Below are 12,385 nucleotides of genomic sequence, written 5' to 3' on the forward strand. Positions count from 1 at the left end.
TACCTACATATAAACCTAAGTTTCTAACAATTATTCTGATGCAAAAACTACGTGAGACTTCTAGGTTGTTAAGAGCATAGAGAAAGAAAACAATACCAATATTCCTAAGTGTATAGCATAACTTATTTATTTATATTTTTGAAATTTTTTGAATTTTTTTGAAACTTTAACTAGAAAACAAATGCATATTATACATATCTATATCTTAACAGATGCCTTAATTACACGTGTTTCTATGCCCCCAAACAAGAATCATGCTTTGTCCTCAAAGTATTGTAAATAAAGAGGGTAGGAAAAATACCATTGAAACGTGTGAAATTCAGGAACATCTACAAAACAAAGTTAGAACGTACTAATATAGGAAATAAAAACTGACGCCACTCTATAAGAGTTCCACCCATTATGGGGTTAACCGAATTAAATTGCTTGGGACATAAGCAGACACTAACAAAACTAAAAACTTACCTTATCTCCCCAAGCATCCTCTTCCTCGTTAGTGAGGCGAGGTTCCTTCGCGATCTGCCCGCCACCATTGTAATTTGCCAAGCTTGCCGCCAGTTATCATCTACTAATGCTAACCTGTTAAGTGTTATCATGTATGATGGGATGTATGGGGCAACCAAATGAGGTTTGCACCTGCCATCCGCCAAGTCATTATTCGCGAACGAAGCGAACCACCCGATTGGTGGGTCTCATGACTTCAACCCTTTTCCAATCTGTGGATTGTGCCGCGAGAATACGGGTAAACAACTACGCGTGATGCGGCTTACTAACACAGGCATAAGAAGATACTTCGCCTCATGGTTTGGGCTTTCTTAAGACTAGTGACTAATACTTTCGGGGAATGTCATATCGGCGGCGTCCCCCATTCGCGAGGAAAATGTCACCAGCCAGATCTTGTTTGCGAAATGAACGCCCATTCCCCAAAATATTCATCGGGATGAATAACATGGTGGTGCCTACGTTTAGGAAAGGCTACCAAGGGCAATGCTATATCGCCTACGGTCCATTACTCGAAATACCCTCCCCATAATACTCATGGAAATATGTATAATCATAAAGATATGCATTATCGGTCATATCGCCCATGTGTGAACAGGATCGGTATTGGTAATCCACGAAACTAGAGCGACCATATTTTTATCGAATTGATGTGTCGTGTCTTCGACTTCTGACGAGAGAATTCTTGTTCTCCATCCCGATTACAATAGAATTTAACATGGTCGTAGAAAATAAGCGATGGTCGTGGTGAATATGAATCGTCATCACTTACCAGTAGATGACGCCATCCTAACTGCAGGATTCTTTGTCGGAACCAATGTCCATAGGTCTCGGTGCCCAACACATCTTTGAAGGACTGTTCAGGTATGACTATAGGAGATGTCATCACAATAACTCTTTGAATAGCTCCACAAAAATCCTGGAATGACCATCTGAAAATTGGAATTTTCCGCGTTAACAGAAGGCAGGGCGCGGGTGCGCTCACATAGGGCGCGGTCGCGCTCGTGTGTTAATGCTTTTACAGTGTTTTGGGCATGGGTCGCGCTCAAGGAGGGCGCGGGTCACGCTCTGACTAAATTTTTCGAAAATGTAAAGGGCACAAAGTGGCTCTCGGGCGTCTCTTGAAACCGGAGTTTAGAGCAAAAAGAAAGAAAAACTTGGAGTGGAAGGTGCGGGATGATGGTGGGATGTAGTGTGGTTTGTTAGTGTAGAAAGAAAGGAGTTTAAATAGGTTCTGAGCTACCAAAACGAATCGGGAAGTTCCCAAATTGTTTGAAGGCAATTTCCGGAAATAGGAAAATTCTAAAACCGAAAACGGAAACAAACCATTTCCATGATTTTCTAAAAATCCTGGTATCTTTCATACTGGATTTAGAATAGTAACTTCTAAGCTCTCCTAGATTTCATGCTAGCACCAAACAAATCATAGATATATCGATATCGGCCAAATTATCAACCTTTCCTCCAAGACAACTTAACAGCAGATGATCATATAACGACTTATGCTCGGTATAAATATTACCACCCCCAAACAAGTCGGGAAGGTGGGATTAATGATAAAAACAAGCAGTACTCGAAAATAACCAGTTATATTAAAAATAAAATTTAAATGCAAACAACGTGAAATAAACACATTACCATTTAAATTTAACTACTGAATTAAAATCCAACTAATAAAATGAAATTAGAAAATAACAGCGAACACAACTGATGGTGAACACCTAGTTCTGTGATGATGATGGGCCCTGGGATGGAGATTGGCTTAAACCATCTGTCCTTTGGCGACGACGCTCATGCCCGTGCGTACTTTCGGCTGAAACAGAGTCCTCCACGGGTGGCATCGTCGTAGCATCTCTATTCGAACAAGCTTTGGGCTTCCATCTCGATCTGAAAATCGCATCTTGGGTTTGTTGATCTTTGGTGGATAGTCTCCATGTTAGACAAGATATCGTCCAGAACCCCTTCGAGCATTTCAAATCTCCTCTGAAGGTTCCCTTGCTTATTTTGAACTACAATCTGTCTATCTCGGATATTTCCACAAATACCATAAACGCACCGCAAGGCAGTTTGCAACACTTGCATCGCGTTCTAAATTAAATTACAATTATCTAATGCATCTTCATCCGGACATGTCATATCTTCCCTTTCATCCTCCTCGACTCAACCATTTTTTCTTGAACAACGGCCAAGTCTCTTGGATGCAATCCGTATAGATACTTGCATTAGAATGCAATTTGATCTTAATAGGAGTAGATCTTGCGGCGGCTCTAAAGGAGAGCATGATCTTAGTGATCAATACGGGAAGAGGCCAAGCTCTTCCCCACTCCTCGAATCACATTAAACATTAAATCAATGATGCAGAAATTATACTTCTTTGTTTGCAAAATCCAGAGAACGTGCAGACATTGCAGGCCGATATCACTGACTTTGTCTTTCCCGAGGACGTTCCTACCAATCCACTGAGCTACAACCAGTTGATTGGTTCTCAGGGTGGACTGGCGGACGCAATGAGATGTCGGATTGTATTCACCCTCCAGGACAGTATCCTTCATCAAAGCAGGAACTCCAGTATACTGGGATTCCTGAATTGTCGTTACCAGGTTGCTTTCAAGCATAATTCCTAACAGTTCGGCCAACAACTGTCTTGTTACTTCCCTCCTTGTTCCTCCTAACTTTATGAAAATCCTATCTCCTTCCAATTCTCGCTTTTTATAAAACTGTTCTACCAAATCATAGTGATAGAACTCCTCGGTCGAAAGTACCACAAATCCGTTCAATGCCTCTTAATCATCTCCAGCGTCATAAAATGGCGGCTAATCGTAAGCAAACGCGTGTTCCGGCAAAATTCTACGTCGTAGCGCCATTGAAGTTTTGTTAGACAACTAATGGTTTTGTAGACTGTGGGGGAGGCGAGTTTGAAGAAAACAACTAAAAACAACGTTGGCGGCGGTGGTGGCGGTGGTGGTTTAGAGAAGATTTTAGGTGGATTTGCTTTTATTGGTGTAGGTGTAGTTAGGTTTTCTTCTCTCTCACTATATTTTATTTTATTTTGGTTTTCTAAGTTTGATTTAATTTGCAACCGGCGGGATTCAAAAGGGAAACACTATGCGTGCGGTTTGGGAAGGAAGGAGACGCACAGTCGTGCGTGCGGTTTGGGCCCAAGCCCAATGTGAATTCCGAAATTTCCCAATTTTTCGCGCAACTTCAAATTCAATTTGCCGCTTCGTTACTTGCCCGATTTTGGCGAATCAGTTATGGAAATGATCAGTAGAGAATTTCCAATCCAATGATCCATAAAATATTCAATTCCAACCATGGGTGACGTATAAGAGGGTGGAAGAACGCCTCGAAGTGCGTGTGTGACGTAAGTTATGCGAACGAAGGAAATCTAAGTTTAGATTACGTCAACCCAATTGAACTACAAGTAATGGGCCTAAGTAACACAAATGGAAAGTTCGAGCAATCCAGATGGAAAGATCGACTGCCCACCCCAAACAAATTTTTAACAAAAATTTGTTTAAAAGCGTGGATGGTTTTAAAGTCGATTCCCAAGACTTGTTGGATTGCTATTTCTATGATTTTAGAATTTTTATTTTATTTTTATTTTTATTTTTTTATTTTTATTAGTTTATTATAAGAAACACGAAAAATAATAAATACATAATTCACCCCATAGAGGAACATGACTCAAAAACCGAAAAACATGCAAAGGTGGAAAACGAATTATGTTAACCGTGGACTTAGGATCCGGTACTTTACAGCCACACACTCCATAGGGAGGGGCCGGTTACCTGAATGGTGCACTTATCGGTATATGGAAATGAAAGTCGATTACACCAAATGACAAGGGTCGGTCCCTCATAGACATGGCCTGTAAAAAAGGACTTCCGCTACATCGGGGGACGAAGTTAAGTGAAAATGTTTTAACCGTTGACCATTAACTTGAAAGGTACTTGTTGTCATTTGGATTTACCACGGTGATTGCCCGTAAGGGGACTTGATAACGAGAAAAGGGCGGACCAACGGGTTTTAGTTTGCACAGGAAAACATGTAGGCGGGAGTTGTAAAGCAAAACCTTTTAACCGACCACAAACTCTTTGCGCCAAGATATGCTTATCATGAACACGTTTCATGTTAGCTTTATAATCCTTCGCGAGATCGTGCGAATCGCTCACGGTTTCTTCAAGCTCATTCAATTGCAACTTGCGTTTGACACCTGCCTCATCAATAATATTGAAGTTAAGGCTTTTTATAGCCCACGAGCCGCGGTGCTCTAATTCAACGGGCAAATGACATGGTTTCCCAAATACAAGTCTAAAGGGAGACATACCTATAGGAGTTTTGAAAGCAGTTCTATCGCCCATAAGGCATCCGATAGACGCTTTGACCCGATCTTTCCTATCGGGGTTTTACGATTGTTTCTAAAATCTTTTTTTGATTTCCCTATTAGAAACTTCTACTTGTCCGCTAGTTTGTGGATGATAAGGAGTTGCTACTTTGTGTGTAACTCCATACTTTTTCACTAGGGATGCAACAACTCTGTTGCAAAAATGTGTTCCACCATCACTAATAATGGCTTTAGGAATGCCAAACCGACAGAAAATATATTCTTTGATAAAAAATACTACGGTCTTATGGTCATTGCTACGGCAAGCTAGGGCCTCTATCCATTTAAACACGTAGTCCACGGCAACTAGAATATAAATGAAACCGTGGGAAACCGGGAAAGGACCCATGAAATCAATGCCCCAAACGTCAAAAATTTCTACTATCAAGATTGGATTTAATGGCATCATATTACGCTTCATGATTAAGCCCAAGTTGTTGGCAAAACTAATACCGTCTTGCAATGCACTTGGGCATCCTTAAAAGGGTAGGCCAATAAAATCTACATTGAAGAACTTTAGCGGCTGTTTTCATCCCACTAAAATGGCCACCACACTCTTTGTCATGGCGAGCGATAGAACTTCATTGTATTCCCACCGGGGAATACAACGACGAATAATCGATCCGCACAATACTTAAAAGATAGGGCTCATCCCAAGAGGTATAACTTAACTCTGGCCAAGAACTTCTTACGTTCATTTCTTGACCAATTATAAGGCATAACATTAACCGCTAAATAATTTACAATGTCAGCATACCATGGTGCTGAAAAAATGGCATACAGATGCTCATCAGGAAAAGAGTCCGGTATGGACTCAGAATCAGTCTGATCATCGTTTGTGAGTCTAGATAGGTGGTCGGCAACTACGTTTTCGACCCCTCTTTTGTCTTTTATTTCTAATGTGAACTCTTGCAGGAGAAGGATCCATCGGATTAATCTCTGCTTAGCATCCTTCTTCGCAAAGAAGGTACTTAAAGAAATTTTGCATGGTGCGTGTAAACTAAGGTTTTAGAACCAACCGGATAAGGACCGAAACTTATCTAAAGCATAAATGGCGGCTAAGAATTCTTTTTCGTAGTTGAATAATTCCGTTGAGCATCGTTTAATGTTTTACTAGCATAATAAATAACGATGGACTTATTATCTAGTTTTTGTCCCAAAGATCGCACCAAGCTGCATTGTCACTAGCATCACACATGAGTTCGAAAGGTTTAGACCAATCGGGAGGCTGTATAATTGGTGCGAGAGGTTAGGGCGGCTTTTAAAGTTTCAAAAGCACGCTACGGTTAAAATTAAAATCAAAGATTGCATCTTTGAAAAGCAGATTAGTTAAAGGCCTAGCTATTTTTGAGAAGTCTTTAATAAATCGCCTATAAAACCTGCATGGCCTAGAAAGGCTCTAATATCATGGACAGTCCGTGGTTTAGGTAAAGTAAGCTATCTTATCTAGTTTGGCCTTATCTACTTGATGCCATCACTAGATACAATGTGACCTAGTACTATGCCCTTTTCACCATGAAATGACACTTTTCTAGTTTAAAAGCGAGGCTCTTTTCTTCACACCGTGTCAAAACCTTAGACGAGGTTAGACAAACGATCTATGAAGGAGTCTCCATAGATAGAAAAATCATCCATGAAAACTTCCATAAAGCTCTACCACCATGTCACTAAATATATGAAGCATACACATTTGGAAGGTTCGGGGAGCATTACAAAGGCCAAAAGGCATTCGTTTATAGGCATCGTTCCAAAGGGACATGTGAAGGTAGTCTTTTCTTGGTCATCAATATCAATAATAATCTGAAAATAGCCCGAGTAGCCATCCGAAAACAATAAAAAGCATGACCAGCTAGGCGTTCGAGCATTTGATCTATAAAAGGTAAGGGGAAAGTTATCCTTTCGTGTCATAGCAGCATTTAAACGTCAGAATCAATACTGATCCTCCATTTCATAGGGCCTTGTGTGACAACATAGTCACCCTTCCCATTTAATTACCATAGTAACTCCGATTTCTTAGGAACTACATAAATGGGGCTTACCCATTCGCTATCGAGAGATGGGGTATATGATACCCGCGTCGAGTCGTAAAGACTTCTTCCCTAACCACCTCTTTCATGGCTGGGTTCAAAGCGTGGCCGAGGTTCGTGAGAAGTCTTGGCGTTATCCTCCAAATGGATCACGATGAGTGCAAATATTAGGGTCAATTCCCTTAATGTCGGCTAGGGATCAACCAATCGCGGACCGATGTTCTTTAATCACCCGGATTAAACTTGTCTCTTCATTCTTAGATAACGAGAAGATATAATTACGGATGACTACCATCGGGATCGAGTTGAATATATTTTAACTCACGGGGAAGGGTTTAAGCAGGGGTGGAAGGAAAATCAATAGATGTTTAAATCGGGGTCCTCATTTTGCATAATGAATACTTGCTTAGGTAGCAAGTCTTCATACTCAATATGTGGAGCAACCGAAGTGTCTATAATTGGTGTGGACTCAAGGATGGTGTTGACTTCCTCTAAGTAGGAGTCATTTACAAAATCTGAAGTTCCAAAAAAAGGAATTTGTACATATTGTTTTCGGGAAACGTGTTGTTAAAATAATCTTGAGCTAAGCTCTCCGATCATGCTAACCTCCCCATCTATAGATGGATCACGGGAATTGTTTCATCATTTTAAAACATTTACCTCAACCGTAAGATGGCCAAAAGATAAGGACATCTTACCATCGCGGCAATTTATAAGGCGTTGGCGGTTGCTAAGAAGAAACCCTAAGATGATCGGGTGCAGTGGTTGGCGACTTTTCGTATCGAGGATAACAAAATCAGCAGGATAGTAAAAATCCTGAACCTTAACAAGCACGTTTTCCACTACACCCTTAGGATACTTAATTGACCTGTCCGCTAATTGCAACGTTATTTTTGTAGGTTGTATTTCCTGTAGACCTATTTGTTTATACAAATAATATGGGAGTAAATTAACACTCGCCCCCAGGTCTAATAACGCGGTCGTCGTGTGGGAATCTCCTAAGGTGCATTTTACAGTAGGAGGACCAGGGTCCTTGTACTTAACAATTCCATTATTTTCGGATAAAGTTGGGAATTGTTCAGTTAGAAAAGCGTCTTTAGGTATGTTGGTCTTACGCCTAGTAGTGCACAACTCTTTAAGAAACTTAAGCGTGGTTAGGGGCTTTTTAATAGCTTTCGAGAAAAGGAAGGTTTATTGTTAGATTCTTGAAAACGTTCCTAATCTCCTCAAAGTTTGTATCCCCGTTTAGCATGGCTAACTTCTGGGAATGGTGGTTTTGCTCTATATTTAGCGTATGGCTCGACTTGATGTGTTACCTTGGCTTTACGTTTCTTAGGTTGTGGTTTAACCGGTACCTCTACCGTGGTAGGCTCTTGATTTCTATTTTTGGGTATCTAGTTCGATATCCGGTGTAGTAGAATCTTGATGGGGTAACTATAGGCATAGTTACTTTGTTATCAATCACTCTTCTAGAGCGGAGAGTGGTGATGGCATTTAGGTCGCCTACTATTGTCGTTTCGTACTAGTATTACCGTTTACCTCAAAGGCGTGTTGGTTGTTTTAAGGTTTGGTATAAACTTGTCACGGAAACACGCTTTTGGTTGGGCTTTCTCTTGGGCTAATTGTTGTATGCCCCGATTTATGGATTGTAAGATCTGTTGGTTTGATTGAGTCATTGATTGGAAAAGTTGTTGGGTAACTTGTATAAAAAATTCGATCACGGGTCCGGTTGTGTAGGTGTAGTAGTCACGAGGTGGTGCGACCGAACTATCTCACGTTGATTATTTATGGGTGGGTTTTGATAGTTACTATTGTTAACCTAACGATACCTCTATTGGTATTATAACTATTATAATTACTCGACCTTGTGCTACACCTTGTATGCGTGGTTGCGTTTGGTTGTTATAATTATTATAATTTCCTTGACCTTGTCCCTGTCCTTGCCTAGGTGGAGCTTGATTATAGTTGTTTGCTTGCCTAACATTTTGGTTATTAAACCACGGAGGTGTAACTTGTTGATTGTTTAAGCCAACTAAAGTTGGGATGTTGTCTCCATGGGGCATTAGGAATAGGATAGTTATTAATGGAGCAAACATTATCTTGCTCTAATTGTTGTTGTTCATAGGCGAAAAGGACAATAGAGTCGGGGTGCTTTCGGGACTCAAACAGAAATTACATGGGTTGGAGTTGACATTCATGACGGGGAATAGGCTTGTGTTGAATAGAAATAGCCTCTACCTTTTTAGTTAGAGATTCGATTAAATTTTTAAGTTACGGATCGGGTTTCATCTCAAACATACCGGCGCCTTAAGCTTTGAAGAACTAACTAGCGAGGCGGGGGATATCATCACTCCCCAATTGTTATTAGCGTTTAGTTTGTTCTTCTAAAAATTTGTAAGCCTCCGAGGCTCCTTTACTTAGGAAACTACCCCCATTCATTATGTCAAGGACTTCTTTATGGTGATGTTGAAGTCCTTTGAAAAAGGCACGAACTAATGTGTCTTTTGCTAGATTATGGTGTGGACACTCTATAAGCAAATTGGTGAAACGATTCCAAGCCTCAGAAAACGATTCATGAGGATTTTGTCGGAAAAAATGAATCTTGGAAAGCATCTCATCTGTCTTTAGGGGTGGGTAAAATGTTCCATAAATAGGCTGAACAAGTTTAGCCCACGAGTCCCTGAGTTAGGCGCTTGGCGATTAACCAAGCTATTTGCCTTTATCGGCTAAGGTAAAGGGAAATACCCTCGGTTTAATTTGTTCCGCACCAACCGTAGGATGATGGAATGTTGTAAGAACTTGTTCAATCCTACGCATGTGTTGGTAAGGTTTTTCATGGCCTAAACCATGGAAAACGGGTAACAAATTAAATATGTTTGGGGATTCAAAATCCCCCAGATTACCGTTAGAGCGATGCAAGATTTAGGGCTATCGCCAAAGCTTTGTAGAAGTCGGAGAGAGGAGTCTCTTTTCTTCACCCATTATGTCGGGTATGGTTGGTGGGATAGTAGTTAGAGGTGTAGTGATTGGTATACTTTCGATATGTTTGTTTGTTGACGGTTAATTACGTTCGGTGTTTCTCTCCGACCGGACCTTAATCTCATGCAAGTCTAAGTCTAAACACGAAAACAATCCAAACAATCTTGATATATTAGTATGAACCTCTAACGGAGATCGCGAGGTATGGAAGAAAGGAATACCTGATAAATCCTTGCTTCGCTTATGAATAAGCGTCTTGTTTACGCGTGTTGATTAAATAAACAAGTTAGAACACCTGAAAAACTTAAAAAATCGAAGTTGAAACAAACTGTAGAAATCCGAAAATTTTGATGAGGGCTCAGTGCTTTCGAATAGGCGCATCGCTCCTCCTTGTTCGATGACTTAGCGCTGGTCGCTTCGTGTGGGCGGTCGCTCATGTTCCAGACTATAGGGCGCAGGTGCGCTCCTTTACAGCGCCGCCGTCGCTCGAGTGTAAATTTGTCGTGGTATTTTTCAACGCTGAAACGGATAACCACAGTATGAATCAAACAAGGGTGGGTGGGTTTAATGGGACTTAAAAATGACTAATTCTACTATGAAAACAATGCTAAAGTGCAACTAAGATGGCAGCGGCACCATTTGATATAAGATAAATTTGATAGTCTACCTACGAAATGAATGATGAAACTCAAAACGTAAGTAAACTAAAACTAGCTTATGATGCTTTATGCTTATCAAAGTTTCCTACTCTCAATTCTATCGTAATAGAGAGGAGTAACAAATTCGTTCCAATCCTAGTGCTCTAGCATGGAATTGTTTTCTAATCTAATTAGTCAGTCTTAAGTCTAATGAGAGCTTTACGAAGGTGTGTATACTACGATACCTATATGGTATTGATTATGTTGAATCTAACTACGAATGCTATGGAAATATGATTGTTTTGAATCTAGATAAAGGATTAGAGGGGAATTGAATCCACCTCGAATCCAACTTAATAGCCTAGCATAGATTCTTGTATATCGATTCTTACGTTCTTACGGCAAGAACTTCGAGTTCTAATCCCTAGTGTTCATGTCATTTCTACCGAATACTAACTAGCATGTGAGGTCGTCCACCCATTCTCATGGCGAATCACGCGACCTTCTAGATTGGAATAGACTCTACAATGCTTCTACACTATACCACTAAGTTTTCCTCAAGGCTTCATCAACCCCTAATGGAGGTTTTAGCCTTGAATCATTCCATAATCATTCCCATATGAATCTAAACTAAACATATTATCAAGATTCGAAATTTACTAATCTAATTAAACAATGATTAAATTCTAATTAACAACTAAGAAATGGTAACCAACAATAATTAAAACTAGATCTAATAGATTGAAATAACACAATTCAAAATTGATAAAATAACTATTTTATTTATCTAATCAATCAAGAACAATGATTCAAAGACTTAATCTAAAACAAGAATTGAAAATGGAGCTAAACTTAATTTTATTAATTAAACTAGATCTAGAATTATCTATATTGTTTTAGGTCTAACTAGCTACCATTAACAAAGAGCTAAGCTTTTGTTTTTATATCTCCAGATCCAAAAATCGTGCATGGGCTTGGAGCCATCTTTTGGGCTATAGAATCAGGCCCAAAACCCAATTCTTTCAGTCCAAAAAGGCCTATTCAGCTGCAGTTGGCTTCAACAGACTTTTCGTCCACTTCTGCTCCTCTGATTGGGTCAAAGCTTAGACCATTGGAAAGCTCTTTTCGAGCCGGTCGTTTTGACATAAGGTAGGCCCAATTCCGAGGTCTGAGTCCAAAGATACGGCTTTCGGAAGTTCTGCTGACTTGTGCGCTGTTTCAGCCCGCGTCGACTTTTCAGCTTTTGACCGGGCTTTAGAAAGGCTTTGTCTTCTTGAATCTTGGCCTTTAATCACGTAACTCCTTAGTAACCGACCTTAGCTCCTTTATCTTGCTAAAGTGGCACATTTCTGCACATAATGAACTTTGAAACCTGAAATGCATAAAAACACGTAATCAGTGTTAACTCTTAATTATTACTCACATAATTGGTCTAAAAGTATGACTGTTATAGGGTTAAAACTACAGTTTTGGGCTCTTATCAGTGGTCTTCCCTCAAAAGTTTGTGTCCAGCTGGTCTTTACTAACTCAAAAAAGGTGGGGTGAGAGAGCCACATTTTATTGAATCTGAAAGGAGTATTCTTAGGTTTTAGAATATTAGGGTGCATGCCCAGCTAAGGAGTGTGATAAGATGCCTGTCGAGCTCCTGCTGTACATTTCCATCCACCAAATCTAAAGTTCCAAGCTTCATTATAAAAGGCTTTCTCCAATTTGCAAAGAACCCTTTTAACACCTCTTTGATTGTTATACCAAGTATATTTAGTGCCCTCCCAATTACTCTCCAACAGCTCTGCGGTGTTCACAAAGGCATTAAACTCCTGCATAGCCACTCTATTGGGTTGTCTACCTCCTTT

The sequence above is a fragment of the Coptis chinensis genome, chromosome 5 (assembly GCF_015680905.1).
Source record: "Coptis chinensis isolate HL-2020 chromosome 5, ASM1568090v1, whole genome shotgun sequence".
In the NCBI taxonomy this organism is placed as follows: Eukaryota; Viridiplantae; Streptophyta; class Magnoliopsida; order Ranunculales; family Ranunculaceae; genus Coptis; species Coptis chinensis.